This window comes from Camelus dromedarius, chromosome X (assembly GCF_036321535.1).
Source record: "Camelus dromedarius isolate mCamDro1 chromosome X, mCamDro1.pat, whole genome shotgun sequence".
NCBI lineage: Eukaryota > Metazoa > Chordata > Mammalia > Artiodactyla > Camelidae > Camelus > Camelus dromedarius.
Window position 1 is genome coordinate 78,824,625 of NC_087472.1, and position 27,075 is coordinate 78,851,699.

Sequence of the window (27,075 nt, forward strand, 5' to 3'; positions counted from 1 at the left end):
GTGTTCTTGTTACCATTGCTCAGTAACAAATTACCCCCAAAGGTAATGACTTACAATAACCATTTTATTCTGCCCACTAATTCTGTGGGTCAGGAATTCCAACGGAGCACAGTGGAAGTCATTTGTCTCTGTTCCACCATTTTCTGGGGCCCCAGCTGGGCAGGCTAGGCTGGAGTAAATCAAAGTCGGGAGACTAGAGTCCTAGGAAGGCATCTCCATTCACGTACCTGCTGACCGCTGCTGGCTGTTGGCTGGGTCCTCAGCTGGGGATGTTGACAGAACTCTACCTTGTGACCTTTCCAGGTGGCCTCAGGATAGTTGGACCTTTTACATGGTGAGTCAGGGCCTTAATGTTAGTGTCCCAGGGAGCAAGGCAGAAGCTGCATCGCCATTTCTCACCTGGCTTCACAAACGCCCTGCACCACTGTTGCCTCATTCTGTTGATTACAAGTCAATCACAAACCTACCCCAGTTCAAGGAAAGGAGACAGAGGCCATACTTCTCGATGGAAGGAGAATCAAAGAATTTGTGGACATGCGTGATGGTTAATTTTATGTGTCAACTTGCCTGGACCATGGGGTGCTCAGATATTTGCCTAAACATTATTTCTGAGTGTGTCTGTGAGGATGTTTCCATATGAAGTTGGAAGGAGGAAGGGAGAATTCCATCATTCCTGCCTGATTCCTTGAGCTGGGCATCAACCTTCTCCACCCTTTTTGCTCCTGGGTCTTGCGCTTTTGGAGTTGGACTGAATTATACCAACAGCTGCCCTGGGTCTCCAGCTTACAGAGAGTAGACTGTGGGGCTTCTCAGTGTCCAGAATTGTGTGAGCCAATACCGTATAATGAATCTTTTCGTGTGTGTGTGTGTGTGTGTGTGTGTTTGTGTGTGTGTGTACATATAGCTATCCTATTGGTTCTGTTTCTCTAGAGAACACTAATACAACGTTTTTTTACATTTTTTATTGACGTATAGTCAATTTACAACACTGTGTCAATTTCTGCTGTACAGCATAATGCTTTAGTCATACATGATCACACATATATTCACTTTCATATTCTTTTTCATTATAAGTTGCTACAGGATATTGAATACAGTTCCCTGTGCTCTACAGAAGAAACTTGTTTATCTCTTTTATATATGGTAGTTAGTATCTGCAAATCTCGAACTCAGCATGTTTAAAATTGCCACAATGTGTTAAACTTTCTGTGTTTATCTCTGAAGGATTATATCATGATTCTCAAACAACACATCAGATTGGACAAAAATGATGGGGGAAAAAAAAAGAACTGTCATCTCAGAGATGAATGAAAGGAAGATGGTAGAATTGCCATCAGATACTGAGTGCAGGGGCCCCGCATTTAAGGTTGACTTAGGGAAACTTTCAGGATCAGTGACTTAACACCTCTTAAAGGAACCTGGGATCTGTGAATGGCTGTCTCTGGCAGACACTGTCATGTGCCTCCCAGATCTTCTCCCAGGGAAGAACTTGTTGGCCCATTTGCTAGGTGAGCTGTGAGTAGACAGCCTTCAGTGGTCGGCCTTCCCAGAGATTGCTTCGGTTGTAGAGATGCCTTGCTCAAGGCTCGCTTCCAATGATGGATGCAAGAGTACATGGCTTGGCCATTTTGGCCCAGCCTAAGACAACTCTGAGGGGCCATTTTATCTCCATCACTCTCCATAGGGTTGGAAGAGGTTGTTGAGTCTATTTTGAAGCTTGACTTCTTTCTCTGCCCAATTCTTCCTTCCATTTTTGTTCCAGGTGTTGTTTGCAAGGACACTCTTTGATAATATCTTGCATGCTGAACTTTATCTCAGAGTCTGCTTTTAGGAAACCCAATGTGCAATATTATCTGGAATCCTGAACTTTACCTCCATGTTATTTCCTATCAACTTTGCCCCAAGTCTGGGAGTCTCATGCATTCCCTGCTTAGTCATGGTATCTCTCTGTGGTAAGCCAAGTTTGACCCAGATTTAATCTCCACTCAGCTTTTATTTCATGGATTGAGTTTGGAGCCCTGCCCCACCATCCAACTCCCAATATGGTTTTGATATATATTTTGGGTGCTCAGCCTGGAACACAGTGCTTACCAACATTAAGTATTTACTGAAGGCAATGTCATTAGTTGAAGGTAGACTGGCATGGGAAGAAGACAACCATAGTGTTTTAGACCACTTTCAGAATCACATATTCATAGCATTGAGGAAAGTCAAAAGTTTGGTTCAGATGAAAAGAGAGAACACACAGTTGTTGACTGATCTAAAGAACACAAAAAGATCACAGACACAGAAAACAGACTTGTGGTTACCAGAGGGAGAAGGAAGATCGGAAGGGATAAATGAGGAGTTTGAGATTTGCAGATGCTAACTACTATATATAAAATAAATAACAAATTTCTTCTGTATAGCACAGGGAACTATATTCAATATCTTGTAGTAACCTTTAATGAAAAAGAATGTGAAAAGGGATATATGTATGTATATGTATGACTGGAGCATTATGTTGTACACCAGAAATTGACACAACATTGTAAACTGACTATGCTTCAATAAAAAAAGAATGAAATAAAAAACACAAAAAGAAGTCAGCATAGTAAATACACAGCTAGAAACCAGTAGTATATTTCAATGACACAGGAAGGTGTTTGGTTCCAGATCCCCAAAAGAACCTCACCAGTGGACACACAGTAATAAATAGTAAGTCTGAGAGAAGTAATTTCACATTCAAGCTTCTGGAAGCTCAGCCATATGGTGACAGAGTACAGTTTAGATCAGAATGCTCAGACATGTGTACAGCCCTTATTTCTCACTCTCATCTCAACTAGACCAACCCAGCCTGGGCCAACTGCTTTTCAGAGCTTAGAGCTGTGAGAATGGAATGAAAGTCAGTGGCCCAGACATTCTAGGGGTCTTAGACCAGCTCTAGAGCCAATCCTGAAGGAATGTGTTAGAAGGAGCAATCATAGTGTAAAAATGATGTCCAAGCGTGATGACAGAGGTCACAAATGGATTGAGGCCAGGGTGGGTACCAAAGGTGAGAGTCTATGTATTCAATATCTTATAATAACCTTTAATGAAAAAGAATATGAAAACAAATATAAGTATATATATGCATGACTGAGATATTATGCTGTATACCAGAAATTGACACATTGTAAATGACTATACTTAAAAAAAAAAAAAGATAACAGTCTGACACCATTGTTTTAGTAGATTATTTGCATTAATGGCCCCGCCCAGTAGCCATCCCCTTTGACATATAACTTTGAGGCTACTCTCATTGTGGAGACTGAATGTACTTTTGTGCCTCTAGATTCTGAGTTTAGCTGCGTGACTTTCTTTAGCCAGTGGCATGGTGGCAGATGTGAGGCATGCAGTGGCATTAAAAAGCATTTGCATGTATCTGCTTCTGCTTTTGCTCCTCTGCCTTCACCATGAGAACGTCCCTAGGCTAGCCTGCTGGAGGATGAAATACATGTGAGGCAGAGTCAAGTCAGCCCAGTACCAGCAGAGGCTATCTGAGACAAACCGGCAGCTAACCTATCCCCAGACAGTAGAGCGATCCCAGTGAAAAATAGGGGAACCCCACCCCACCCCCCACCACAGACAATCTGAACCAGTCTAAATTGCTGAGCCACATATTTGAGCTAAATACATGATTATTATTTTCAAGCCACTGAGTTTCAGGGAAATTTGTTACGCGGTGATGTTGTGGAGATAGATAAACTTAGCACTCAAGACTGAACACGTTCTGAGGAAGTGTAGGGAAATGAAGATTGGGTAAGCAAAAGCAGAGGTAAGAGTCAGAGTAATATCCATGAGGCAGAAAAGGGGACAGTGCTTCCCTTGGTGGGTGGAGCAGATGGTTGGGCAGAGGCTGCCCTTTGCTCACATTCCATCTCCAAGGCTGTCCTCTCCACTCCTTTTTTTCAATAGCGCCATGTAGCATACACATCCTGTATGTGTTTTGTCAGATTTATACACAAGTGTTTAATATTTTGGAGATACTGTGAATAATACTCTTTTTCTCCCCAGCTTTTAGAGGTATAATTGACATATAAAGTTGTGTAACTTTAAGGTGTGCAATGTGTTGATTTGATACATTTATAAGTTGCAAGATGATTACTACCATAACATGAGCTACCACCTCCATCCTATCACATAATTACCATTTCCTCTTTGTGGTTAGAACATTTAAGAGCTACTTTCTCAGCAACTTTCCAGTATATAGTACAGTTTTATTAGCCATAATCACCATGCTGTACATTAGATCCCCAGAACTTGTTCATCTTATAACTAGAAGTTTCTATCCTTTGACTAGTATCTCCCCATTTCCCCCCACCTCCCACCCACTGGCAACAACCATTCTACTCTCTGTGTCTCTGAGTTTGACTTTTTTAGATTCCAAATAGTATTTGTCTTTCTCTGTCTGATTTATTTCACTTAGCATAATGTCCTCAAGGTCCATCTGTATTGTTGCAAATGGCAGGACTTCCTTCTTTCTTATGGTTGAACAATATTCCACTATGTGTGTGTATGTGTATATCTCACGTCTTCTTTATCCATTCATCTGTTGATGGACACTTAGGTTATTTCCATGTCTTGGCTATTGTAAATAAAGCTGCTATAAACATTGGGGTGCATGTATCTTTTCCAGTTAGTGTTTTTGTTTCTTTCGGATATATACCCAGGACGTAGAATTGCTAGGTCATATGGTAGTTCTATTTTTAGTTTTTTGAGACACCTGCATACTGTTTTCCACAGTGGCTGCACAAATTTACACTTTCACCAACAGTTTACTAGGATTCCCTTTTCTCTACACCCTCACCAAAAGCTGTTATCGCTTGTCTCTTTTGATGATATCCATTCTAATCGGTGTGAGGTGATATCTCATTGTGGTTTTGATTTGCATTTTGTTGATGATTAGTGATGTTGAGCATCTTTTCATGTACCTGTTGGCCAATTGTATATTTTCTTTGGGAAACTCTCTCTTTAGTTCCTCTGCCCATTTTTTAATTGGGTTGTCAGTTTTTTTTTTTTTTTGCTATTAAGTTGTATAAGTTCTTTATGTATTTTGGATATTAACCCCTTGTCAGACATATAATTTGCAAATATTTTCTCTCATTCCATAGGTTACCTTTTCTTTCTTCCTTCTTTTTTTTTTTTTTTTGATTGTTTCTTTTCCTGTGAAGAAGCTTTTTAGTGTGATGTATGTTAATTTTTGCTTTTGTTGCCTGTGTGTTTGCTGTCACATCCAGGAAATCACTGCTGAGAGCAATGTCGAAGAGATTTTCCCCTGTGCCTTCTTCTAGGAATTTTATGATTTCAGGTCTTAAATTTAAGTCTTTAATCCATTTTGAGTTAAGTTTTGTGAGTGGTATAAGGTGGAAGTCCAATTTCATTCTTCTGCATGTGGTTATCCAGTTTTCCCAGCACTGTATCTTGAAGACACTCTCCTTTCCACATTGGGTATTTTTGGCTTTCTTGTCAAATATTAACTGACTATATATTTGTAGGTTTATTACTGGGCCCTTAATTCTGTTCCATTGGTCTGTGTGTCTCTTTTCATAATAGAACTGTGCTGTTTTGTTCACTATAAAACTTTGTAGAATAGTTTGAAATCTGGTGCCTCCAGCTTTGTTCTTTCTCAGGGTTGCTTTGGCTATTTGGGGTCTTTTATGGTTCCATACACATTTTAGGCTTTTTTTTTTTCTATTTCTGTGAAAAATGCCATTGGAATTTTGATAGTGATTGCATTGAATCTATAGGTTACTTTGAATAATATGGACATTTTAACAATATTAATTCTTCTGATCCACGACCACAGGGTATTTTGTCATTTGTTGTGTCTTCTTCAATTTCTTTCATCAGGGTCTTGTAGTTTTCAATGTATAGATGGATCTTTTACCTCCTTGGATAGATTTATTCCTAAGTATTTTATTGTTTTTGATGCTCTTGTGAATGGGATAGTCTTCTTTATTTCTTTTTCAGATGCTTTATTGTTTGTATATAGAAACACAGTTGTTTTCTGCATTGTTGCTTTTGTATCCTGCAAGTTGACTGAAATTGTTAATTAGTTCTAGCAGTTTTTTGGTGAAGTCTTTAGGATTTTCTATATGTAAGATGGTGTCATCTGCAAAGAAAGACAATTTTACTCCTCCCTTTCCTATTTGGTTGCCTTTTATTTATTTTTCTTGCCTGATTGCTTTGGCTAGAATTTTCAGTACTGTGTTGAATAGAAATGGTGAGAGTGGGCATCTTTTTCTTATTCCTGATCTTAGAGGAAAAGCTTTCAAAATTTCATCATTGAGTATGATGTCGTCTGTGGGTTTGTCACATGTGACCTTTATGGTGTTGAGATGTGTTCCTTCTACAGGCAATTCTTAAGTATTTTTATCATGAAAGAATGTTGCACTCTGTCAAATGCTTTTTCCGCATCTATTGAGATGATCGTATAATTTTTATCTTTCATTTTATTTATGTGGTGTGTCATATTATTCATTTGTGTATGTTCAACCATCTTTGCATCTCAGGGATAAATCCCTCTTGATCATGTTGAATGATGAATGGTACTGTTTTTAACTTCTATTTGTAACTTTCAATTACTAGTATCTAAAAATAGAATTGATCTTGATGTGTTGGCTTTGTATTCAGTGACCCTGCTACTTTTACCTATTCGTTATAAGTCATTTTGTGGATTCTTTGGGATTTTCTATGCAGACAACTATCTTGTTATCTATAAATAGGAACTGTTTTCTTCTCTTTCTTTCCAATCTGTATCCTTTTCTGTATTTGCCTTGCTTATTGCATTGAGTAGAACTTCTTGTACTATCCCTATTTGTAGATAACATGATGAAAAATTCACCATAACCACATGGGATTTATCCTGGGAATGCAAGGCTGTTTCAATATTCAAAATCAGTCAATGAGTACATCATACTAAAAGGAGAAAAATCACATGATCATGTCAATTTATACAGAAAAGAACTTGACAGAATTCAACATATGTTCATGAAAAAAGAAAAAGCAAACAAACTCTCAGCAAACTGGGAGTACCAGAATCTTCCACAATCTAATAAAAGGCATACACACATGAAACCCTATAGCTAACATCACACTTAATGGAGAAAGTCTAAATGCTTTTTCCTAAGTTCGGGAACAAGGTAAGAATGCCCACTCTCCCCCTCACCACTTAGAATCAATATGTTTAAAATTTTAAGTGGAATGCAGAAACATTGTTACTGCTACCACGGGATTACTTTCAGCCTTGGTTCAGGAGAATAGTAAAAGAAAGAAAGAAAGAAAAAGAAAAGAAAAGAAAAGAAAAGAAAAGAAAAGAAAAGAAAAGAAAAGAAAAACGTAACTGAGGATTTCCATACTTTGAGTTTTGGAAGATTCCTTTTCTACTCCTCAAGCCTGAACTAGAGGATTGGAGGGGTCTGTCTGTCAATACTAAATCCCACTTATGGGTTTGGGTGCATTGAGAATTCAGGCCAGAGGATGCCAGAGGGAGAGAAAAGAGAGGTAAACTTACCACTGATTCAGTGGTACTTTGAGTTCTGCTCTTTTTCCTAGTGTGCCTAATCTCATTTACTTTCAGAGTCCTTAGGTAACTTCTCCAGGTGTTATAGCTGCATTCAGTGAGTGAGACAGGTTGAGTGTGTTTACTCCATCTTATCTAGAACTGGAAATCTGGCATTACTTAATGAAACTGAAGCAACATAGTTTTACTCCTAGGTATACTTCCAACAGAAAGACATGTGAATGTGTACTACAATATGTATACAAAAATGTTCATAGCAGCACTAATGCTCATCAACAGTAAAATGTATAAAAATTACAGCATAGCCATACGATGGAATACTATACAGCAATAAAAATGGACAAACTATTTCTATACATAACAACATGAATGAATCTCACATATCATTGAGCATCAAAGCAATCCACAGAATATTGCATACAATATGATTCCATTTATATGAATATTTTTTAAAAACAGAAAAAAGCACACTATATATATTTTGGGGGGAGGTGACTTAACAGATTTTTAATTGACCAAGTTAAAAAAAATACTGGTTATTAATTTGAAAGTTTTTCAATGATGAAGGTCTTACCTAATGATCCATTTGCATGATTAAGGGGATCAATTAGTTTTAAATAATAACCATATAATTTTACCCTTGTTAATTTTGTATATGGGAAACATTATTTGACAATTCTTTTTTAAAATGTCATTTAAAGCATTTTATTGTCTGGTATACTCTTTCATCAGAATATGGTCCTAGGAACTATATTCAAGCTATACAAAATAATCCATAGCAACTGACATTGCTAGAGTGAGAAGAAACTTATCTATTAGTATCTTTTTAGTTGAAAAGATTTGACCTTTAAAATCACATTTTTAAGTAACATTATTAAGTAAATTTAATTTTTCTTCTAAAAAATGTACCTTCATTTTACAATTCCAAGAAAGCACACTATACTTTTAGGGCTGTATTCTTAGATGGTAAAACCATGAAGAAAAGCAAGAGATGATTAGCATAAAAGTCAGGGTAGCGGTACCTCTGTGATGTCCTGTTTCCTGACCTGAGTAGTGGTTACACAGACATTTACCTTTTTAAAAATTTTGATAGACTTTAGTTTTTAGAGCAGTTTTAGGTTCACAGCAAAATTGAGCAGAAATACAGAGAGTTCCCATATACCCTCTAACCGTCCACTATCAACATCCCTCATTAGATTGTACATTTGTTATAATCAATGAATCAATGACATTGACACTTGATAATCACCCAAAGCCCATAGGTTATACTAGGGTTCACTCTTGGTCTTGTACATTCTATGGGCTTAGGCAAATGAATAATGACATGCACCCACCATTACAGTATCATACAAAATTGTTTTGCTGCCCTAAAAATTCTCTGTACTCAACCTATTCCTCCCTTTTTCCCTGATAATTCTTGGCAACCACTTTTTTTTTTTTTTTTTACTGTCTCCATAGTTTTGCCTTTTATAGAATGTCATGTAATTGGAATCACACAGTATGCAGCCTTTTCAGACTGGCTTCTTTCACTTAGCGATAAGCATTTAAGGTTCCTCCCTGTCTTTTCAGACTTGACAGCTCATTTCTTTTTATCACGGAATAATATCCTATTGCCTGGATGTACCACAGCTTATTTATCCACTCACAAACTGAAGGACATCTGGGTTGATTCCAAGTTTTTGTAATTATATATAAAGCTTCTAAAAACATCTGTGTGCAAGTTTTTGTGTGATGCAGTTTACTTTTTAACCATTTAGTAAAATGTGCCTATAACTTGTATTTTTTTGTTTGCTCTTTTTTTTAACATTTTTTATTGATTTATAATCATTTTACAATGTTGTGTCAAATTCCAGTGTAGAGCACAATTTTTCAGTTATACGTGAACATATATATTCATTGTCACATTTTTTTCTCTGTGAGCTACCATAAGATCTTGTATATATTTCCCTGTGCTATACAGTATAATCTTGTTTATCTATTCTACAATTTTGAAATCCCAGTCTATCTCTTCCCACCCCCTGCCCCCTTGGCAACCACAAGTTTATATTCTATGTCTGTGAGTCTATTTCTGTTTCGTATTTATGCTTTTTTTTTTTTGGATTCCACATATGAGCGATCTCATATGGTATTTTTCTTTCTCTTTCTGGCTTACTTCACTTAGAATGACATTCTCCAGGAGCATCCATGTTGCTGCAAATGGCGTTATGTTGTCGTTTTTATGGCTGAGTAGTATTCCATTGTATAAATATACCACAGCTTCTTTATCCAGCCATCTGTTGATGGACATTTAGGCTGTTTCCATGTCTTGGCTATTATAAATAATGCTGCTATGAACATTGGGGTGCAGGTGTCATCTTGAAGTAGGGTTCCTTCTGGATATATGCCCAGGAGAGGGATTCCTGGGTCATATGGTAAGTCTATTCCTAGTCTTTTGAGGAATCTCTATACTGTTTTCCACAGGGGCTGCACCAAACTGCATTCCCACCAGCAGTGTAGGAGGGTTCCCTTTTCTCCACAGCCTCTCCAGCATTTGTCATTTGTGGATTTTTGAATGATGGCCATTCTGACTGGTGTGAGGTGATACCTCATTGTAGTTTTCATTTGCATTTCTCTGATAATTAGTGATATTGAGCAGTTTTTCACGTGCCTATTAATCATTTGTATGTCTTCCTTGGAGAATTGCTTGTTTAGGTCTTCTGCCCATTTTTTGTATTGGGTTGTTTATTTTTTTTCTTATTGAATTGTATGAGTTGCTTATATATTCTGGAGATCAAGCCTTTGTCAGTTTCATTTGCAAAAATTTTCTCCCATTCCGTAGGTTGTCTTTTTGTTTTACTTATGGTTTCCTTTGCTGTGCAGAAGCTTGTAAGTTTCATTAGGTCCCATTTGTTTATTCTTGCTTTTATTTCTATTGCTTGAGTAGACTGTTCTAGGAGAAAATTTTTGAGATGTATGTCAGATAACGTTTTGCCTATATTTTCCTCTAGGAGGTTTATTGTATGTTGTCTTATGTTTAAGTCTTTGATCCATTTTGAGTTTATTTTTGTGTGTGGTGTAAGGGAGTGTTCTAGCTTCATTGTTTTACTTGCTGCTGTCCAGTTTTCCCAACACCATTTGCTGAAGAGACTGTCTTTATTCCATTGTATATTCTTGCCTCCTTTGTTGAAGATTAGTTGACCAAAAGTTTGTGGGTTCATTTCTGGGCTCTCTATTCTGTTCCATTGGTCTATATGTCTGTTTTTGTACCAATACCATGCTGTCTTGATGACTGTAGCTCTGTAGTATTGTCTGAAATCTGGGATATATTTTTTTGTATGTTTCACAGTGAAACATACTTGAAAATGAGAGAGTACATGTAAAGCATAGTGTTTGGCACATGATTAATGCTTAATGATATTGTGTGTTACGATTAAGTGATTTGCATTCATCTCCCTCAGAAAAAGAATTTGAGTACCATTTAAATCAAGGGGTCTGACCAAAGCCAAATGTAGCAAATGTGGGCTTTTTCACGTAATGTTTCTGTTAGCAATATATTTCTGCTTATTCTGAAGGAGACTCGATTATGGCACAAAGGCCTCACTGTGCTTCATCAAGTATTACCTTAAATGTACTTCCCTTTGCATGTGTTCCTAGTCCCCTCTTTTGTCCTAAAGTGTTAACAGTGCAAACATTTTAATGTAATCAGCAAGCTTATTGAGTATTCTCTCAAACACAATTTTTAGATTACTGATAAGAATACTCATTCAGACACTGAAGTCAACTATTTCAGGCCAGGCCTGGACTCACCCTTCTCCCCCAGACCTGTGCCCTACTGGGATTGAGCACATGAGAGTATATATGTGTTGGGGATATGGGGTGACAGCTCAGAAATGAAGGTCTGACTCAGAAAAATACAAATATCATATGATGTCACTTATATTGGAATTTAATAAAAAAAGATACAAATTTTACTTACAAACCAGAAATAGACTCACAGACATAGAAAACAAACTGTGGTTACCAAGGGGGGAAGCGGCGGGGAGAGATAGATTAGGAGTTCAGGATTAATAGATACACATTACTATATATAAAATAGATAAACAACATGGACCTACTGTATAGCACAGGGAACTACATTCAATAGCTTGTAATGAGCTGTGATGGAAAAAAATCTGAAAAAAATGTGTGTATATGTATAGGTCAATTGCTTTGCTATACCCCTGAAACTAATATTGTAAATTGGCTATACATCAATAAAAGATAAGAATTTTTTTTAAAAAAAAGGAGGGTCTATTTGACTTGGGTTTGACTGCTGCTATTGCGTGCAAATATCTCCAGCCTTTCCTAGCATCACTCCACGATGCTCCAGTCCTTCATAGAGTGCTTTGTATGCTTTAATCTCGGTTTGCCCCATTTCCATGCTGATGCCCAATCTCAAGGCCAAGGATGGAAGACATCTAATGAGGGCTGTGTTTTCACCAAGGTCCTCCGTGTGGTCCAGTGATGTCTTGTTTACTCAAGTAAATAAGCTTCCTGGGGAAAGAGCTGTTCTGCATAAAGGAAATTTCCATGTAGCTCAACAATCCCCTTTTAGTGCCAAATTGTTTTCTTTCAAATTTAACACTCTTAATAGAACACTTCTTAAAATAGATTGTAGTATGATCTGACTTCTTTCAAAATGTATTAAATATAATTTAACCTTTCTTTTGTATCCTATGGTTCCATGGCTACCAAGATGTGTAGGACTGTTTGCCCTGTGGCTCACCTCAGTGTGCTTCTCTAGTTCTACCAGCTGGGGTTTTAAAGTAACATTGGCTTTCCCCCTCATATAAAAGCATTTCCTCTTTATTACAGAAAATTTGAAAACAGAAAAAAGTAGAAAGAAAAGTACTCTTTTAGACTTAGAAAACTTTAAGTGTATTTCCTCCTGGTCTCTTCTTTTTAAAAAAAAAATTTCTTTGAGACGCGTTTCTATTTATTGAACTTAGTTACAATCTCTTACAGCTTCCACAAATGGTTCTGTGTTGGGAGGCAGAGATATTGAATAATGTCCCCCTAATTGAAACGCAGTGGGCAACTCCATAAAGCGCAATGATGAAATTTATTGTGGGTAACTTACATACAGGCAGGACTGGGCGGACGGACGACGACTGTCCAGAGGCAGTCCCAGCTGCATTCCAAACCGATGAAAGGGGTACAGGGGAATTTAAAGGGGCCAAAGCTAAAGATAGAATCTTGCTACCACCTGAGAAGTACCAGCTGCATCATGGGAACTGGGGTTTTTTCCTCCCCCGGGGGGTCTCCTGACTCCTAACCATCTGCGTCAGCAAAAGGCGTTCTTCCAGTTTTCATATCAGATGAAGGCAAAGGTTCCCAGATAGGAAGCTTATCTGGCTTGGACTAAAGCTCGGACATGCAGAAAGGGGAGGCGGGTAGGACTGTGGGCCCAAGATGGAACGGACAAAATGGAGTCAGTGTGGTTCAGTCATATATTCTGTCTCCCCTCTTTATCTCTCTTAGCCTGTTAGTCATCCCTTCTTACTGCCTCTAGAGTCACACTGCCCACCCTTCCTCCTTTCATAATCTGTGACTTCTAATAATATGTGAGCTGGGCCAAGAGTTTACCGTGATTATTATAATTGTAGGTAAAAGTAGCAATGGATAAGCTTCTCAGGAAAGCCTGCAGCTCACATCACCATAGTCAGGTATGCGGGATTTGAAATGGCTACTCCACCCAATCAGCAGATTTCTTGGTTTTCCTGCTCCATTCTACCTGTATCAGGTTTCAAGAAAGTCTACCCTTACCTTAAAGGTGCTGATACTATTCTGCAAGTACCTCTCATCATAGATTGAGTATATAGTGAATTAAATTTTACGTACCTTGAGGGTAGGGACTATCTTCTCACAATACCTTGTATTACGCTCTACAAGTTAGGTACTCCAGAAATGCTTTTTGTGAATAACGTTCAATTGAGATATTCCCAGTCTCAGTCCAGGCTCAATTTTACTGATATCCTTTATCTTTCTCAAAATTTAGATTTTTACCAAGTTTTAACCTGAATAAGATTAAGGATGTCTCAAGGAACTAACACAATGTTGTAAATCAACTATACTTCAATTAAAAAAACCCCCAATGTCTCAAGGAGTGATTGTGGGGGCCATCTCTGAGTATCCTTTCACCCAATCTCTGGCTACATCCTATGGCTTTCATATGACAGATTATTCCTCTCTCATCCTAACTCCCTGGGTGTGAATCATGTGACCTGGGCCTAGACCAATCAGCATCACCTTCTCCCAGCCACAGTGATTGGTTCAGAGTTGGGTACTTGACCCAGCTCGACCTAGTTAGTATGAACTTCGGGACTTCTGGGAATGCTGGGATAAACAAAGATGCTTGCTTCTTTTTGCTGGATGTGAAATTGGAAGGATATCCCAGGAGTTCCTGGCTGCCACCTTCCAGTGATGACGTTGCCTTTTATGAATGGGTGAACATGCGGACGTGAGCAGAACTGCGCTGAGAGATAGACCACAGGGCTTGAGTTAATCTTCGAGCCTCTGGATTCCTGTGTGTGGCCATGCCTGGAGCCAAACTGACCACTGGTCAGTTAAATTTCTGTTTCAGTTCGGGTTCTCTAAAAGCAGACATTGAGACGCAATTTGGGGAGCAAGATGTTTATAAGGGGTCAACACCTGTGAAAAGAGGAGGAGGCAGGCCTGGGCAGAGTGACAGGGAAGCAGGCCTAACAAAGCCTCCGACAAAGGCAGGGATCGCCGCAGCAAGGATTTCCTGGCACAGTTCGAGTCTCAAGGTGGGCTTTTGATCCTCTGCCTTGCTCTGTCATTGGATGTGCGCTCTGAAGGGTGTGACTTGGAGGGAGGTGGCTCTTTGCGCCTGAGGCAGCCCTGGAAGGAGCTGACAACTGGAGGCTGCCACAGCTTTGCCGCGAGTCCTCTAAGGGAGACCTGGGGAGGTGCATCTCTGTGTCAAGCACACTTATATAAGCATCATTATCATTATTGTTGTTATTACTATTATGCTAAACTAGTTTGAACTGAATTTTCTGCCACTTGCAGCCAAGACTTCAAACTCCTTTACTTTTTATTTTTTTAGTTTTTCTTTTGGCAGGGGAGGTGATTAAGTGTATCTATCTATCTATCTATCTATCTATCTATCTATCTATCTATCTATTTAATGAAGATACTGGGGATTGAACCTAGGACCTCGTGCATGCTAAGCATACGCTCTACCACTTGAGCTACAGCCTCCCCCTTAAAGACTTCAAATTAATACAGTGATTATTTCGATAAAGCCCCGCTGTGATTGACTTATTTTTATTTATTTATATTTTTATTTTTTTTCAACAGAGGTGCTGGGGAGTGAACCCAAGGCTTTCTGCATGTTAAGCACGTGCTCTACCACTGAGCTATAGCCTCCCCCATCGCACTGTGATTTGACAGAGGCAGTTCTCTCAGACCCAAATGGTACTTGGATTTAAGTATCTCGGTTTGAGATGCTGGACAGACATCAGCACTGAAGCTCGATCTGGCAATAGGATTCGGGGACTGATAAAGTTGCTCTTGCTTAAATGGTCCCCATGCATCCTTCTCTTAGCTTCAATGCCCACACTTGGTCTTAGAAAGTAGGAGGCAGGTCACTCTGTCAATAGTCTTGATGACTTGGAACAGAGGCTGTGCCCTCCACAAAAATAAGGGATCTTTTCCTACAGTGAAATAATCACTCATTCAATCACTCACTCAATCACTAAATAATCTGATCGTTGGGACCTATGGTATGTTAAAGATGGCCGCAAATTCTTTACCAATCCTCGCATCAAGCGCCGGAATCTGGCTTCCTACACCTTGAATCTAGACTGATCTCGTGATTTACTCTGACCAATGGAACAAGGTGAAAATGATGTTACGGGATTTCTGAGCCCAGGCGTTAAGAGAGAATGATAACTTCTGCTTTCTTCCTCTTGGAGCCCAGCCGCCACGCCATAAGGTGGTCCAGGCTAGAGGGCTGAATGATTAGATGCCAAGTGGAGAGAGATCCTGGAAGTCTGAGAGGCTATCTTAGAGGTTCCATTCCCAGCCCCTCGAGAGGTGAAAGGTCCCAGCTAAACACAACTGCATAAGAGATCCCAAGCAAGACCAGCATAACCACCCAGCTGAATTCCAGCCATCCCACAGAACTGTGAGAAATAATAAACAATAATTATAATAATTATCTTTTTATTTTTAATTGTGGTTAAAAAAAACCCCACAAACATATCATGTACCATCTTAAACTGTATACTCCAGTAGTGTTAAGTATATTCACCTTGTTGTGCAACCAACCTCCAGAACGCTTTCATTTTGAAAACTGAAACTCTACCGATTAAACAACTCCCCTTTTCCCCTTCCTCCCAGCCTCTGTCAACCATCATTCCATTTCTTGTTTCTATGAATTTGACTACTTTGGATACATCAGGTGGGTGGAATCATAACAGCTTTTGTCTTTTTGTAACTAGTTTATTTCATTTAGCAGAATGTCCGCAAAGTTTATCGATATTGAATAAATAATTATCTTAAGCCACTAACTTTTGGAGTGGCTTGTTACACCACAATAGATAAGCTGATACAAGCCTATCTGACAAAGTTTGTTTCTCAAAAGGAATAAATAGTTTTATTTTATTCATTGAAGGGGTTGGGCCTCTAGGAGAATAAAGAAAATCAACTCATCTGCTGATAGTTTGTAGCATATTTCTTCCGTTTGTTTTTGTTTGTTTTGCAGAGGGAGATAACTAGGTTTATTTATTTACTTACTTAATGGAGGTATCGAGGATTGAACCCATGACCTCATGCATGTTAGGCATGGACCCTACCACTGAGCTATACCCTCCCCAGATGTATTTCTTTTTTTTTTTTTAATTGAATTGCATGATAGCACTTTGATTAGGAATCACTTTTTTCCTTTCAGTTTTATTGAGATATAATTGACATTTAATGTTGTGTAATTTTAAGGGATACAGCATGATGATTTGATACGTGTATATATTGTAAACTGGTTACCACAATATGGTTAGTTAACATCTCCATCATCTCACATAGTTATCTCTTTTTCTACTCTCTTAGCAACATTCGCATATATATATATATATATATATATATATATAATAAAAGTATTGTTAACTGTACTCACCATGCTGTACATTAGGTCCCAGAACTTATTCATTTTCTAACTGGAAGTTTGTACCCTTTGATCAATATCTCCCCATTCCCCCCACCCTCAGTCCCTGGCAACAGCCATCTTACTCTCTGTTTCTTTGAGTTCAGCTTTTTTAGATTCCACATATAAGTGAGATCATACAGTATTTGCCTTTATCTATCTAACTTATTTAGCATAGCATAATTCCCTCAAGTTCAATTCATGTTGTTGCAAATGGCAGGATTTCCTTCTTTCTCATGGCTGAATAATATTCCATTGTGGATCTGTCTATCTATCAATCTATCTATCTATCACATCTTCTTTATTCATTTATCCAGACACTTAGGACAGACACTTAGGTTGTTTCCATATCTTGGCTATTTGTGAATAACGCTGCAATAAACATGGGAGTGCAGATATGTTGACAAGATCCTGATTTCCTTTGGTTACCCAGAATTGAAATTGCTGGATTGTGTGGTAGTTCTATTTTTAATTTTTTGAGGAGCTTCCATATTGTTTTTCATAGCAGCTGCACCAATGTGCATTCCCACCAACAGTACACAAGTTCCCTTTTCTCCAAATCCTCACCAACACTTGTTATTTCCTGTTTTTTTGGTAAAAGCCATTCTAATAGGTGTGAGATGATATCTTGCATTTCCTTGATGATTCGAGACGCTGAGCATCTTTCAGGTACCTGTTGTCCATTGGTATGTCTTCTTTGGGACAATGTCTATTCAAGTTCTCTGCCTATTTTTTTCTTTTTTTTTAATTGAAGTCTAGTCAGTTTACAATGTTGTGTCAATTTCTGGTGTACAGCATAATGCTCAGTCGTTCATATACATACATATATTCATTTTCATATTCTTTTTCATTATTGGTTACTACTCTGCCTATTTTTTAATTGGATTGTTCGTTTCTTTTGTTATTGACTTGTATGCATTCTTTATATATTTTAGATATTAATCCCATATCGGATATGTGATTTGCAAATCTTTTCTCCCATTCCATGAGTTGTCTTTTCACTTTGTTGATTGTTTCTTTTGCTGTGCAGAAGCTTTTTAGTTTGATGTAGTCCCACTTAGTTAGTTTTGCTTTTGTTGCTTGTACTTTTGGTATCTTATCGAATGTAGCATATTTCAAAAACACAGCTTTAACTTGTTCAAACATTTGGCTTGATAGTGTAGTCAAATTCTCAGAGCTTTGATTTTCACCGCTCGGCTCAAACAGGCTATCTGTATAAAGAAACAGAAGCTAATGTTAACATTCATTTCAGATGGCCATGCTTTTATTTACTGACTCATAGGCCTGGGAGGGAGCTTGATAGAGTATTTAGTTAGCCCCTGTCTCCAAGCAGACTTATACTAGACAAATGCATAGCAAGCCTTTTAAAGGAACTAGCAGAATTAAAGAAGCTATGGCATAGTGGTTAAGAGCCCAGACTTGGCTTTAAATGCGGGCTCCACCATGAATTAATTGAACTTTTGTAAAGTGGGCATAATAATAGCGCTTACCTCACTATCTCAGTCTGGTAACAAAAACTAAATGAATGAACGCATACAGAGGACATAGTAAACACTCAGTAAACACTTACTATATTAATGAATCGCTCCAGTGTTTAATCACATCTTCAATATCGAAAGGTTCCCTATACTTTTCAAGGTGTGTTTCTCAACTCATATTAAAGCAAATTAACAAAACAGAGCACCTGAGGAAGAGTATCATTTGTGTTTCACCTCCAGCCATACTGATGATGGTCTGTTTTCATTCAACAAATATGTATCGAACGTATTTGTTGAGCCAGGCTCTGTGTAGGGTAAAGAAGACGAGATTCTCGGTCTCAGATCTTGCATTTTTGAGTAATGGGTGAGCCAAAACACATAAATAAGCCAAAACCAAGATAGCAATAGATTGGGAAAATTGATGAGAAAGAATTAAACAGGACATTGTAATAGAAAGTAACTGGCGTTTCGATAGTGTCGTCAGGAAAGTTCTCTTTGTGAGGATGATATATGAAGTGAAACTTGGAGGATGAGAAGAAACTAGACAGCAAGGGCAGGCAAATAAATGAGTGGTAAGGCATTTCAAGGAAAGGGAACAGCATGTGCAAAGTCCTAGACGCAAGCCCTGAAACAGGGAAAACATTGCCTCTACTTTATTTCTCTGCTACTTAACATGGTCAAAGTTATCTCTTGCTGGAGTGACAGAAAACTGCTACCCAGAGGCATCCTTTCCACTAACTCTTTTATTTTATTTTATTTTATTTTATTTTTTATTGAAGTGTAATTGATTTACAATGTTAGTTTCAGGTGCACAGCAAAGTGATTCAGTTATACATATACATACATATATATATATATATTCTTTTCAGATTCTTTTCTGTTATGTTATTACAAGAAATTGAATATAGTCCCCTTCACTAACTCTTATTTCATTCATGAGCAAATAACCATGTTGCAGGATTACAGCAAACTGTAAAGACTGTGCATGCAACAGCAAGCGTTTAGAACTCTAACAGAGCTTCATCAGGACACGTTTAACGATATGATCTGGTCAAATTGACCATCAGAACCTCCAATCTCTTCACTGCCCAAGTCAGATCCAGAGGACCCATTCAGTCACCAAGTCTGGTCACATCTCTCAAGCCAGTGTCTCATCCAACCCCATTGTCATTTATTTGGTTTGGTTCTTATCATTTATTTCCTTCCGAATTACAAAAAGTTATCTGCTACCTGGGGTGGTGGTGGATTGCAGAAATGGTCACAAGAATTGCAGCTCCTTCCATCAAGGGATGGACTCTCTTTCTCCAGTCCTTGACTCTGGGCTGGCCTTGACACTTGCTTTGCAGTTGAAGCAACATTGTGTGAATTTCAAGTATGAGGCTCAAGGGACCTTGTATTCTTCCACTCTTGCTCTGGGAACCTCTTCCACCACTACCACGTGGGCAAACCCAGAATAGCCTGCCGGAAGATGAGAGACCGTGTGGAGCAAAGATGAGCCATCCCATCTCAGCTCTCCTGGACCAGCCAGTCCTCAGGTGACCCGGCCCCTGACAACAAATACATGAGGACAGCCAAGTTCAGCCAAGCTAAGCCCAGATCAGCAGAACTGCCCATCTGAGCCCAGCCCCAAAATGCCAAAGCACAAAATAGTAAGATAAATAAATGTTTTTTTTTTAAAGCCATTAAGTTTGAGCTTAAGTTTCTACCGCAGTAAAAAGCTAACTGATACAACTCATTTCCTGGCTTCTGTTTTTTTTTTTTTTTTTTTGTCCCACGACAATCAGTGGTCTTTCAAAAACGTGACCCAATCATCATGCTCCCCCACATTTTCCCATCACCTTCGTGTAAAACCCAAACTTCTCAATTGTGCCTCATCTTTCACCACTCAACCACAGGCTGTACCAATTTCCTGTGATTGCCCAAGCATACAATGTATCCTTTCACCTCCGTGCCTGTGGGATAATAAATGTCTGTTTAAGCCATCCAGCCTGCGGTGTTCTGTTACAGGAGCCCTAGTGAATTAGTACAATGCTATTCCTTCTACCAGGAAGTTCCTTCAAACCTCAGTACACCCACACCTGCTACTTCCTCACCTGGCTAAGTCTGACTTGTCCTTCTCACAGAGCCCACCACCTTGGGGGGAAGCCTTCCCTAATTGCCTTCAGGCTGGTTAAGTGACCCTAATCTGTGACTCCTTCCCCATAGAGAGCACTTATCCTGGTGTATTAAAATTCTTTTGTGTGTGGTAAGAATACTTAACATGAGATCTACCCTCTTAACAAAATTTTAAGTGTACAATATAGTGATTTTTTAACTAGAGGTACTATGTTGTAAAGCAAATCTCTAGAACAAAGTCATCTTGCACTACTGAAACTGTATACCCATTGAACAGCAACTCCCCATTTCTCCCTTCCCCCCAGCCCCTGGCAATCACCATGCTACTCTTTGTTTCTATGTGTTTGACTACTTTAGACACCTCATGTAAGTGTTATCATTCAGTATTTGTCTTTCTGTTACTGGCTTTTTTTTTTTCCACTTAGCTTAATGTCCACCAGGTTCATCCATCTTGTCACATATGGCAGGATTTAATTATTTTTTTTTAAGGCTGAATAATATTACGTTGTAAGTTTGCATGGCATTTTCTTTATCCATTAATCTGTCCACGGACATTTAGGTAGTTTCCACATCTTAGCGCTTGTCAATAATACTGCAATCAATGTGGGAGTGCAGATATCTGTTCGAGATCCTAATTTCAATTCTTTTGGATATGTACCCAGAACAGGTATTGCTGGATCATATGGTAGTTCTATTTTTAATTTTTCGAGGAACCTCCTTACTATTTTCCATGGTGGCTGCAAGATTTTACATTCGCACCAGCAGGGCCCAAGTGTTCCAGTTTCTCCACATCCTTGCCGTATTTGTTATCTTTTTGTTGTTGTTCCTAGCCATCCTAACAGGTATGAGATAGCTCATTGTGATTTTGATTTGTTTTCCGTGATGATTTTGAGCATCTTTTCATATACTTGCTAGTTGTTTGTATGTCTTTTTTTTTTTTTTTTTGGAGAAATGTCTATTTAAGTCCCTTGCCCATTTTTAAATCGGGTTACTTGTTATTTTGCTGTTGAGTTGAAGGAGTTCTTTATACATTTTCGATATTAACTCAGATAGATAGTTTGAAAATGTTTTCTCCCCCCACCCCATAAGTTACCTTTTCAGTTTGTTGATGTTTTCTTTTGCTGTGTGGAAGCTTTTTAATTCGATGTGGTCTCTGCCCACTAGACTGTGAACGCCTAAGGGCAAAGAGTCTGCCTTTCATGTCTTAGTCTCCAGTGCTGAACGGAATGCCTGGCACACAGCATATGTTTAATAAATGCTTGTTGGAATAAAATCCTGTCATTTCCTGCCTCCACATTTTCCCAACTCTTTGTATTTATTTTTCTCATGTTGCCCCCTCACTTGTAATGCTCCTCGCCACATCTTCCCAAGTCCAAATCATACCGTCCTATAAGATTCATCTTAAAAATCATTTTTTGGAGAAAATTTTTTCTGATTGCACCAGCTAGAAGTGATCCTTCCTTTTTTTTTTTTGGAATGCCCATTGTTCTTTATATGTAGCTCACTTAATGGATTTTTGGTTGTTACGTTGCCCTGTATCTGAACCCTCCATCTCTCTTGCTCATCCTATACATTTTTGACAGCTCCCACCTTCCACTACAAAATCTGGAAAGCTGTTGCTTGCTTTGCCTGCCTTCCTTACAGCTAGGGGGCTGGCACATGATCTAGGCTGAGCCAGTGAAACACATCTGCCTGGTACTTTGCATTGAAAGAGGGAGAGGTAAGGAATTAACAACAGTGAGGAACCTGTCTGGTGGTGGTGGCGATGGCAGCAGCAACACTCAGTCTCCAGGGCAGCAGTGCCAATGAGATGCCAGGACTCCAGGTCACAGTCTAAGCTCCAGCCTCCAAGAATCACAGGAAGCAGCAGGGTGCTCCTGCTGGCATGGTTTTGGGGCAAAGTTTGGCCTGTTCTTCTGGCCGCCTTGCTTACCTTGGTCTCTGCTCATTTTCCGAGTGTGGTATTCCAGCCTTTCCAATGGCTCTATGAAAAGCTTACATCTGTGGCTGGAGCAGAAGAGCTTTGATTTGTAAAGAATGGTGAGGTCTTTGGGGCTTACCTCAGAGGTAAGGGCTCTGACTTCATGAATTCACTAACTGGGTTGCAGAGCTTTGTACACAGGAGAAATTCATTAAATATTTCATGAGTCAATGAAAAAATAGTGATTATTACATATAGGGAAATCATTGTTTATAGCTTTCTTTTCCATTTGTTAGCTTCTGGCATTTTTCACCAATATCATTTTTCCTTGATATATAGACATTTATCTTCAACATACTTCATATTTAGAGAAAAGACTTAAATTACTGAAGTTGATTCCATTAAGCTATAATAGCCAACTATAAATTATAGTGCATATATGTGATTGACCCCAGATATTTCACTATTTGATGAAATGAAGGGTTGTGAGAAGTACTTTAATAACAGTTCTATCATCTGTGTGGCTGAAAATGGGGAAGGAGGAAGCTTGGACAGAAGACATGCGTATTTGGCTCATGTATGTTATCTTTTTGTGTTATTGTTAATAGCCATCCTAACAGGTGAGGTGAATGTGTTGCCAGAGAATAGGTTCTTGTCTTGTGCGGGAAAGAATTCGAGAGCAAGCCATAGTAAAGTGAAAGTAAATTTATTCAGACAGATACACACTCCATAGAGTGTGGGGTGTCTCAGAAGGCAAGAGAGGTGGCCCAAGGTGCACAGGTGGTTAGTTTTTATGGGCTGGGTAATACATATGCTAACGAGTGGGAGGATTATTCCAACTGTGCTGGGGAAGGGGCAAGGATTTCTGGGAATTGGGCCCCCACCCACTTTTTGGCCTTTTATGGTCAGCCTGGGAACTGTCATGGTGCTTGGTGGATGTGTCATTTAACATACTAATGTATTGCAATGAGACTATACTGAGGCTCAAGGTCTACTGGCAGTCTAATCTTCCACCATCTTGGGCCTAGTTGGTTCTAACCAGTTTATTCTGTGCCCTCAATTGCTATGTCATTCTTTCAATGGTTGTGCCCTGCCCCCTTCCCTCCTGTCTCAAATGTTCACCCATGCATAGACAAGTAGAAGGCTACACATGAAGAAGTGATGTTGTATGTGAACCTGTGTGCCTACATTTGATTGCAAACATGGCTTTGTTCCACCCAGAGAATATACATTGATTTTCAAGGCACAGATAGTAGAAGAGGAAGTTTATCTCAGTCAATTTAAACAAAACTGAAAGAAGAAAAGATTCAAACAGACATTCACTTGGCTATGAGATTTCCTGTTTTGTTCTCGATTTTATTTATTGACTTTTACAATTTTGTAATAAGAAAAAAACATTTAGATGAGACCCATAAAAATGCAAAGCTACAGCAGTTAATCATGTTAGTCTATGCCTATTATGCAGAAACCCCTTTGAAGCGTCTAAGCTATGAAAATTCTCCTCCAGTTATCTGGCTTCACCTGAAATCCAGTGGGTCTGAAAGCCCATTACATACCATACAAGAATGATTATTAGAAAACGGAATAGAGATCATCTCTGTTTCACTCTGGCTCATTCTTTTCTGTTTTTAACTTGCATCTCTACAACGTTTCCCTCTTTCCAGGTCTGGCTATTGCTTCAAATCACTGCAGAAACATGTTTTTCCCCTGGCTTTGAGAGATCATGGAACATGATTGGTTTGGGAAAATTCAACACAGTTTTATTCTCATTGTTTGTTTTTGGCAAAAAGAGGGACCAAATAAAATCCTGTAGCTTCAATTTTAGCCAGAAAGAAAATCTAGCCCTTGTAGGGAAGTGCACATGATTTTGCCTTTGGAGGATTATTTAAAAACCACGTCTTCCTTTTCTGAGCTCCTTTCAAAATATACTGTATCCATTAGGGATGATTTAGATCAGCACTGTTAAGTAGAGTTTTCTTGATGATTAAAATGTTCTAAAATCCTGGCTCTTCAATACATTAGCCACTAGTTACATGTAGCTATTGAAGACTTGAAATTTGGCATGTGGTTGAGGGACTGAACTTTCAATTTTATTGACTTTTAATTAATTAAAATTTAAATTGAAATAGTCACTTGTGGCTACTACATCATATAACTAGTAGCCAGCCCAGGACTGATAAGAGCATCTGGTAGTATCATCAAGATGTGTCTTTCTCATATTTCTGTCCTGGTATCCTTAGCATGCAGGCGTCCATCCTTATGCTCCTTGCCTTGTGGCTGCAAATGAATGCTGTACCTCTGACCAGCATATCTGCATTCCAGTAGGAAAAAGGAGGAGGAGGAAGAAGAGAAACTAGAAATCATCTGTACTTTCTACATGACGTAACTGTAATGGAGGTTGGGAAATGGAATTTTTAGTTGTTTTAGCCTCTATAGCAGAAGTAGACGAAGAGAAAAAAAAGAGTTTGGGTCAAGCAGTCTATAATGTCTGTCTGAACACCAAAACTTATTAGACCCTCATGGATTACTGAGAAAATAAACACATGCTTAAAGAAAAATAACTGATTTGGTAGCTGCCTGGCAAGGGGGCAGGCAGATAGCTGGTAGCTACCTAAGTAATTCTGGTGTAAAAATAATTATGCTCATTTTCAGTTGATGAAATCCAAGAGACTTAAGTGCAGAAAAGTTAAGTGAGCTAAGATAATACGGATACTACCTTAAAGAGTAGAAATTCTCAACCTTGGTTGAGGAGTGGAATTGCCTGGGGAGGTTTTAAAAATCCAAATGCCCAGTCTGTGCTCCTGACCAATTCATTCATTCTCAAGGGGTAGGGGGTGTTTGGAGAGTAGCTAAGCTTGAAGATTGTATTGTGGTTACCTATCACTGCATAACGTGGTACCCCAAGACTTTATGCCTTAAAGTAACAATCATTTTCTTACGGTTTATTGTGGTGATTCTTCTTTTCCACGTGGTGTTGACAGCAATCACTCCATGATGTTCAGTGAGTAGATGAGCTGGTCTGGAGGGTCTAAGATGGATCCACCCATGTGCCTGGTACCTTGATGGAAATCATTCTTCAGAGGCTGGGCTTGACTGGAACTGTTGACAAGAGCATCCACATGTGGTCTGTCTAGCATTGGGGCTTCAAGATATGGACTTCTGACATGGCTGCTCAGGGCTCTAAGACAGACTATTACAGTGAATAAGGTAGAATATGACCTAGCCTTGGAAATCGTACAGTGTCACTTGTGTCATACTCTATTGGTCAAAGCAGTCATCAGCTCACCCAGCATCAGTGGGAGGAACATAGATCCCTCCTATCTGAGTCTGTTCAGGCTGTTATAACAAAATATCACAGATTATGTAGCTTCTAAGTAGAAGAAAATTTTATTTCTTACAGTTCTGAAGACTGGGAAGTCTAAGACCAAAGCACCAGCATAGTCACATTCTGGTAAGGGCCTGCTTCCTGGTTCACAGCTGGCACCTTCTGTAGTGTCCTCACATGGTGGAAGGGGTGAGGGTCCCTGGGGTGTCTTCTATAAGGGCACTAATCCCATTCATGAGGGCTCCACCCTCGACTTCAGTACCTCCCAAAGGCCATATCTCCTAATACCATCATTTTGGGGAATTAGGATTTCAACATTTGAGATTTAGGGGGATGGACACAAACATTCAGACCATAGCACCCCCCCCCAACTCTCAATGAGAGGAAAGTCAAATAATCTGTGGCCATATTTTAAAACCAATGCCGACTGTTACAGAGTAGTGTTTCTCAAACTTAATATGCATTTGAATCGTCTGGGATTCCTGTTGAAATGCACATTCTGATTCAGATCTGGGTTAGAGCCCAAGATTCCATAGGGGCATCTAATGTTGCTGGTCCTAGGACCACAGTTTGAGTAGCAAGGATATAAGAGAATTGAAACCTCAGGCTGGTCCACTGTGTCTTTCTGATTGCCCCACACCAAGCACAGTCACTCAGAACCCAACCTTTGCTGTCTTGGTGAGCATGTGTGTAATAAGTAATAAGAGTTGTTAGAAAGGAATCTCTTGCCCCCTTCAATAGAAGCCTCAAAATATCAGATCATGCTCAAGTGGTGGTCAAGGAAACAGCAACCGAGTTTTCAGCAAGAACCTCCAGTTTTCTTAAGCAGAATCTGTCATTTAGCTGAATGCTTTTCCTGGCCAGCCTGGGACCTGGATCGCACAGTGAGACCTGAGTTCTAATTCTTTAGACTTTGCCACCAATTACCTGTACAAACACAGGTAAATAACCTTTATCCCTCAGTTTTCTTATCTGTACAATTAGGTAAATACAGATCATCCCTAAGGTCTCTTCTAGCTCAAACTAGCTCCACAACCCAGTTTCAGAGAGTGGTTACACTTAGTTCACTGAAAATGTAAGTTTGTCTCAAAAAATGTTTACCAAAGATACAAAGTAGCATATTCTGAGGGAATTTGGCCTGGTTTGCCCTCCTGTTCCAGGCGTGCCCTTTGCCTCAACCGTAGATCCACATAATGCAGTCTAAAAATTGCTCTGCTGCTAAGCAGAATACAGAGGAATGAGCAGGAACACAATACTGAGAAGACCCCATGCTGCCCTTCCAGGGGCCGCCTGGGGCTGTGGCTAGAATTACAGAGTACTCATAGAAAGAGGGCATTTATTCATCTCAAAATTATTTTTGAGAGCCTCCAGAGTGGCTGCTACTCCACAAGGAACCTCAGTGTGAATTACAAAAAAAAAAAAAAAAATCCTCACCTTCTGGGCCGGTGTAGATCTTCTCACTCAGCTTGGGGAGTCCAGGGGACCTTTGTGCATGTTAGAAAAGCC